The sequence below is a fragment of the Triticum aestivum genome, chromosome 1A, assembly GCF_018294505.1.
Source record: "Triticum aestivum cultivar Chinese Spring chromosome 1A, IWGSC CS RefSeq v2.1, whole genome shotgun sequence".
Lineage (NCBI taxonomy): Eukaryota > Viridiplantae > Streptophyta > Magnoliopsida > Poales > Poaceae > Triticum > Triticum aestivum.
This window is the reverse complement of record NC_057794.1, coordinates 61110152-61116692: the sequence shown is the minus strand read 5'-3', so window position 1 is coordinate 61116692 and position 6541 is coordinate 61110152. Positions and strand designations below refer to the sequence as shown.

Here is a 6541-nt window from a genome sequence, read left to right as displayed (position 1 = left end):
AAACTATTCAAAAAGGGGATCCCTCTGCATGGGTGCCCGGGGGGTTTATATAGGCCTACCCCCAGGGGTACAATGGTAATTAGTCTGGACGCGGGCCCCAGCCGTCTGTGTCTACGCTGGCCGGCTTCTTCGCCGACCGATGGACCCGCCGACTGGTGGACCCCGCCGGCTGCCGTCCTTCTGGTCGACAGGCCGGTCCCACCGCTCGGGGGTCTTGTCGGAGGCTGGTTACTGTTGCCTCGCCTTTGGTGACGGGGGCTTTGTCGTGGTAAGCATGACTACAGTGCTGCCGTCGGGCGGCTTATTGCTATAGTCTTACCTCGCCTTATCTATACCTATACTAAATTACATACTCGCTGGAAATTACCACGTTAATCAGAAATTACGAGCCATTTATCTGGTGGGGCCGAATTATTACGGTGTAGATCTTCCTATACTAAATTACATACTCGTTGAAAATTACCACGTTAATCAGAAATTACGAGCCATTTATCTGGTGGGGCCGAATTATTACGGTGTAGATCTTCTGAATTTTTCCGGTCAAAACTAGATCCAAAACACATGTAAACATGACCCTACCTACACGTAGTCCCCTGGTCAAGTGGGTCCAGCTTATACAATGTCTACTATGATGATATTTTTCCTGGAGAAAATAAGCGGGTTGTTGCCTGCTAGATCTCTCACGTATCCTCTTCTCTCTTTTTTTTTCTTTGATAACACGTATCCCCCTCTGTCTCTCCTCATGTCTCTCTCCTAATCTATCACATATCAAGAAATCAGATTCTCAGATTTAAAATATATTATTGTAACCTTTTTCCTAAAGAAAATTGGCCGGTTGTTGCCCGCTAGATCTCTCACGTATCTCTCTATCTCTCTTTCCGTATGTATCTCTCCCAATATCTCACGTATTTCAGAAAAAAATAACTCCCTGATCACATATCACGTACTCATCTACCGGACAACTGACTCAAAATTATGATTGCAGCAGATCCAATTAAAAATGGACTAGGTCAGGCTTGCCGACACCGGCGGAGCTATAGCAAGGCTACATGGGCCATGGCCCGCCCAGCTTTGCTGCACCTGCTCCTATTAGAGCCAGCCCATGGTCCGAGAGAATCCTAATTTCTTGCGGTTTGGCCTGCCAGCCCGCCCAGTAATTTGCTGCAAGCTCCGCCACTGCTTGCCGACGACATTGATGAGACAGCTGGTTGCCGAACACATGGGTGAAGTGGACATCAAAGGTGAAGTGCAAGCGCCATGAAACAATAGTACCAGGACCCGGAGTAACTGGTCACGAGCACATATGTGCCCGATATCTTCTCCGTTCGTTAATGCATGGGGATGTGGGCCAACAGTTTATACGGTGCGTTAAAGGGCTGCTGGTAAAAGAGAACTGTAGTGAAATACGTATGGGTCAGAGGCCATTCACGGGCCAGGCTAGCGGCGCGGGCGGACGGGTTTCTGGACGGCCGTCACCGCCGATGAGGTGAGTCGTGGATCATCTTCCTCTATTTCTGTCTGATCCGCGGCTCGGAAAAGTGCTTCCGGTCAAAGGGCGAGTCTGTTCTTCCCCAAACGCGTCCGTCATTTTTGAACTTCAAAATCAAGGGAGTGAGGGAGTGGAGGCCGACGGTGATGGAATTCCTCAAGCAACCAATCAGGAGATATATCGATCCGATGCTGTTAATCGACCTTATGCATTTTCCAGTGTCGAGTTCCGGCGGTTAAGCTTTTGTGATTTGTCTCTCCCAGATCCACTCTGATTGAGGAGGTTGGGGAGAGTCTAGTGCCGGAAGGGACGCCGGCACATGGCACCAGGCGGACAGTGGTCGAGGTGGCGCTAAACGAGGCCACGGGTGTGACCGTCAAAAGGGTGGATCTGCGGCGTGGCTGCAGCGGCAGCAGTGAGAAGGGGCAGCTCGCCTCCCACTTCTGAGCTGTCGACGGGGAAGATGAATCCCAGGCTCCTGGTTGGAACAAGAGGTCAGTGTCTCGGCGATAACATTAAATTCAGCATTCATAGGAAGATTTTCAGTACTATATTTCCATGCTTTGTAAGGTCAGTTTGGTTGAATTTCCGGGTGAAGTACTCCATGGTGCGAGACGAATTGGTGTGCAAACTATCTGTTATGAATTGAAGTTAAACTCAGCATTGCCATGAAGATTTACAGTACTATATTTTCATGTTTTCTAAGGTCATACCGTTTGGTTGAATTTCTGCGGGGAGTACTCCATGGTGTGACAGGAATTAGCGTGCAAACTGACTGTTCTGAATTGAAGTTAAATTCAACATTGCTATGAAGATTTACAGTACTATGTTTTCATGCTTTGTAAGGTCATACAGTTTGGTTGAATTTCTGTTGGGAGTACACCATGGTTTGACAAGAATTAGTGTGCAAACTGTCTGTTGTGAATGGTTAATTTTATTGCAGTTCAGTAGTTTCATGTGCAACTTGATATTCAGTGGGTTAAATTGTTTGACACAATCATAGTAACTGCATTTAGGTTGAGGATTGGAGCCTCTGCCCCAAGCTTGACACCTTGCCCAACCCGCATAAGCGCTTTTGAGAAGGCCGTGAGTGTGTTCGTAGAAAACCCAACTGAAGATAAGCCGTGGCTTGTAATTTGGATGAACTAAGAGGTGCGTTCCATAGTTGAACGAGCCCGATGCATTACAGTTAAGTTGCAGAAACCATAGAATGCCTGATAGTGTTGTTAGCTTTGCATCACTCGCTCTGGCAAGATTCAAAAGTGTACTCAGTGTCTTGCTAGTGTTTCTGTGTTGAAATCATATGAACCGCCAGTTCTCTGCTGGAGTAAATAATAAGACAAACAGTGGGTAGGGGATAAAACATAATCCCAGGATATGGGAAAAACATGGAATAAAATAGGGGTCGTGGTATTAACCTAATCCACCTGCAATAAGAACCCCTCTATTGATTTTGTGGCAACACACTCTCATTGCTTGGCTGACCACGTGTAAACTAGTTCCATGATTTACCGCAGAGCAATACAATTGGGATTGTTAGGTAAACAAGAACGAATGTATCACTAGATGAAGAAATGACCTTGTCGTATGGTAGTTTAATTTTGTCTGAGACTACTCCTGTTGAGAAAGTAAAATTATTGGATGCTTAATAATGTACTCCCTCCGTTCCAAAATAAGTGTCTTAAATTTGTAATAGCTTCATTACAAAATTGTACTAAGCTTGAGACAGTTATTTTGGGACGGAGGGAGTATGGACTCTGTAGTTTAATTTTATCTGAATCTCTTAGTGCTGAGAGCTGGTAATATTTGCAGGGTGAGTATAGATGCAGCGTCGCCTTGCAGGGCGTCTGTGGGCTTGGCTAGTGACTGCCTTCGAGGAAGTGGTGAAGGGTTTTACAGAGAACCCTCGAAAATGTGATTGCGCCGACACTAGGGACAAGTTTCGACTCACTCGGGGAGGCGGATGATTTTTACAACGTGTATTCTTGGAAAGAAATGTTTCAGAATAAGATATGGGCAGAGCGGGCTGATTGTTGAGAGAACGAAATGCATGCAGAAAATTGGGTGTGGCTGCTCGGTAAGCACTAATTAGTCCAGTGACAAGTTTTGTTAGCAGTTGATGCTTTGTTTTCCGTTGGATGTATTATTTTTATTTTGCAAACGCTGGTCTGATTTGCAATAATTGACCCAATGTTCAAGGTAAAGCTGGAGTCGAGAATACTAGATCCTATCGATGTGAGTGTCCTGTGTCGATAAGATTGCCTAGAACAGAGGGCAATGGATGGTACAGCTCTGAACACAGGGAGAAGCACAATCACTCGCTGTTGCCGAATTTTGGAGAGACGATTCACTGGTCATCTCACAAAGCACATCTATGTGTTTTCCCGAGACCTGATCAAGCAATCGAGACAGAACAACGTCAACCTTGCCAAGGTGTACATCGTTATCAGGAGTCTTTTTTGGATTAATCGAGAATGTGTGATCGTTATCTGGGCGGTCGAGTACAGCGTCGGGATGTCATGCATTCAATTCCTGGTCCACATACGGGTTCGGTTTTATTAGCGGAAATGCCGATGTATGTATGGTACGAACCTTAAAACGCCCGGATGAACATAAAGGTATGGCAGTACACATACTTGCAATTCTTGCTAGTGCTCTTAGAAGAAAGGGATAGTGTTTACTGGTAGAACTTGACAAGAATTAGAACGGTAACTTGTTGAGTCAGGCAGTGATGTAATTTTAGGTAGTGTGATTAGCTATTCGCTCATTAGTTAGCGAGTCAGTTCCCTTGTACCAAAAACTGTATGGAGTTTGCGCTGAAGATGCAGACTGGAAGTGTACTACACTCTGAATTACACTGGGTGTGTCCAGAAAAAATGCACCTGCAGCATACATTACTGATTCCTGGTGGTACCTTGTGCATTGGAAAAGTTGTGTTTTAGCAACAAATTCGTATTGTAAAAATGTCTTGCCTTGAGCAATGCAGCCCATGCTGTGGGATGGTTGATTTGAACAATAGTATCTTGAGCGATTAGTGTCATGCAGGTGAAATGACTCAAGTCAGCTTGCCATACAACAAGGATGGCCTAATTACATGGTTGCTGCGGATTATGGATGTAGTTCGATATGAAATGACAAATTGGAGATTTGATTTGAAATTACTTGTAGAGTGTGAGTGGTATGTAAAATCAGAATTTGGTCTGTACTCTGCAGTACACATGAATGATTTGTGGCGGCCTTGCTGATTGAGAAGTTGGGGCACAAAAATGTAAACGGAAACATTATGTACTCCAGAAGAATCAATTTTGGTGGTTACGATGGCTTTAGAATAACTGCTCCGGCCAGGTTAATAATAATACGAACACTAATATGAATGCTTATGTGCTACACACAGCTTAGTATGGTTACGATGGCTTTACTCCGGCCAGATTAATCTCCTCCGTGCCGGCGGATGAGGAAGAGGTGAATCATGTAGGGGAAAGCCGGTGGCTGCAACTGGGATACAATAAACACCGTTAGTCCAGAATCTCGGGTTGTGACGGCTCGTGTCGTCAAAGGACTTCCGAGCCGGCCTTGAAGCACGAAACAGGGTCATATTTATTACTCATTACATGTGGGCCATGGGCCCAGGTAAAAAAAGATACTGATAGAATACCAGGGCCTATACGTGCGGTGGTGAGAACCTCCTAGCGATTGAACGAAAGAGATAACGAGCGTATATGTGCTCGAGTTCAGAAGAGCACTTCCGAATAGTACCAGTGTTTTGTTCCTTAAGCCGGCCACGGCGTTGGCCAGCCCAAAGGTATGCAATCAACTGGTAATGCATAGATGATTAGGTACGTAATATATTGATCAGTACATTAATATTACTGTAGCTATGCATCGATTGATATATGTCGATCGCATCGTGTGATTACAAGCTATTGCCTAATTGCACATATTTAACTCGGATAAGGACTTCTGCTCTAATACGGACAGGTATGTAGCACATGGTGTTTAATTTTGGCAGATGCAACAAGTACAAATTCGTCATGCTATTGATCTATCTTAGCCTACGATTTGCTTACTCTTAAAACTAGAAAAGTACCCTTCAAATCTTCTTATTAGGGTTTGGTCATAGTTACAACCATCTTTATTCGGCTAATCTAATACGGACAGGTACGTAGCACATGGCGTTTAATTTTGGCATATGCAACAACTACAAATTCGTCATGCTATTGATCTATCTTAACCAACGATTTGCGTACTCTTAAAACTAGAAAAATACCCTTCAAATCTTCTTATTAGGGTTTGGTCATAGTTACAACCATCTTTATTCGGCTAATCGGGCTGTCAATTTTCACATGCCTATAGAAAGAGGATGATGTGTAAGGAATCCATCCACCGTTCCAAACCGTGATCCATTTCCGCGAAGACTGATTGTGACGAATTAATACATCAATTTGGTGCTTTTGGACCAGTACGCGAAGAAGGTATTCAGAAAAGTTATCATGTACAATTTGATGAAACCCCATTTTGGTCAATAGTTTATCACGCAAAAGCAAGGGCAAAAAAAACTTGGCCATGATTGTTTTCGTACTTAATTAATACATATTAGTTTCTTCTTATTTTTCCAAAATTTCTCTAGCTCTCCAGTGTACATAGGTTGGAACACCACACACGTTGATCAGTGAGGAACCTTTGGCGGATCACCGGAGTTGCCGTCGTCACATTCATCGGCGAATTTGAGTTCGACAGAAAATTCCACCACTGTATCACTACTGGGGTCCAGATTCTAGACTCATGTGTCTGACCATAGTTACGTACATAGACGAGACATACGCAAAAGTTGTAAGTTAATTCATGGATGATTTGGATAGCATAGGTGTGGTCGTACTTGTTCAAGCCATACACTACTACTGACGTATTACTTTACATATCCTTTCTCCCCTTGACCTGCTACAAAAAGTGGTTAACATCCATGTGAGACGGTGCACACAAGCTATGGTCGTCAATCCAGGATGCTAGGATGAAGTATTTGTTCTTAATTAATTATTCAAATAGTACCTTAGC

The 6541-nt window shown here is 44.1% G+C and overlaps 1 long non-coding RNA gene across 2 annotated transcripts; it reads left to right on the top strand.

Annotated features, from left to right (window-relative positions):
* The first annotated feature begins 1279 nt into the window (after positions 1-1279).
* On the top strand, positions 1280-4392 carry LOC123190106 (uncharacterized). 2 transcript variants are annotated; one of them, XR_006496192.1, is made up of 4 exons: positions 1280-1486; positions 1753-1983; positions 3302-3566; positions 3689-4392. It is a non-coding gene; the product is annotated as an uncharacterized lncRNA (long non-coding RNA). The 2 variants fall into 2 exon arrangements; XR_006496191.1 differs by lacking the exon at positions 1280-1486 and having other exon boundaries at positions 1502-1983.
* The last annotated feature ends 2149 nt before the right edge of the window (positions 4393-6541 follow it).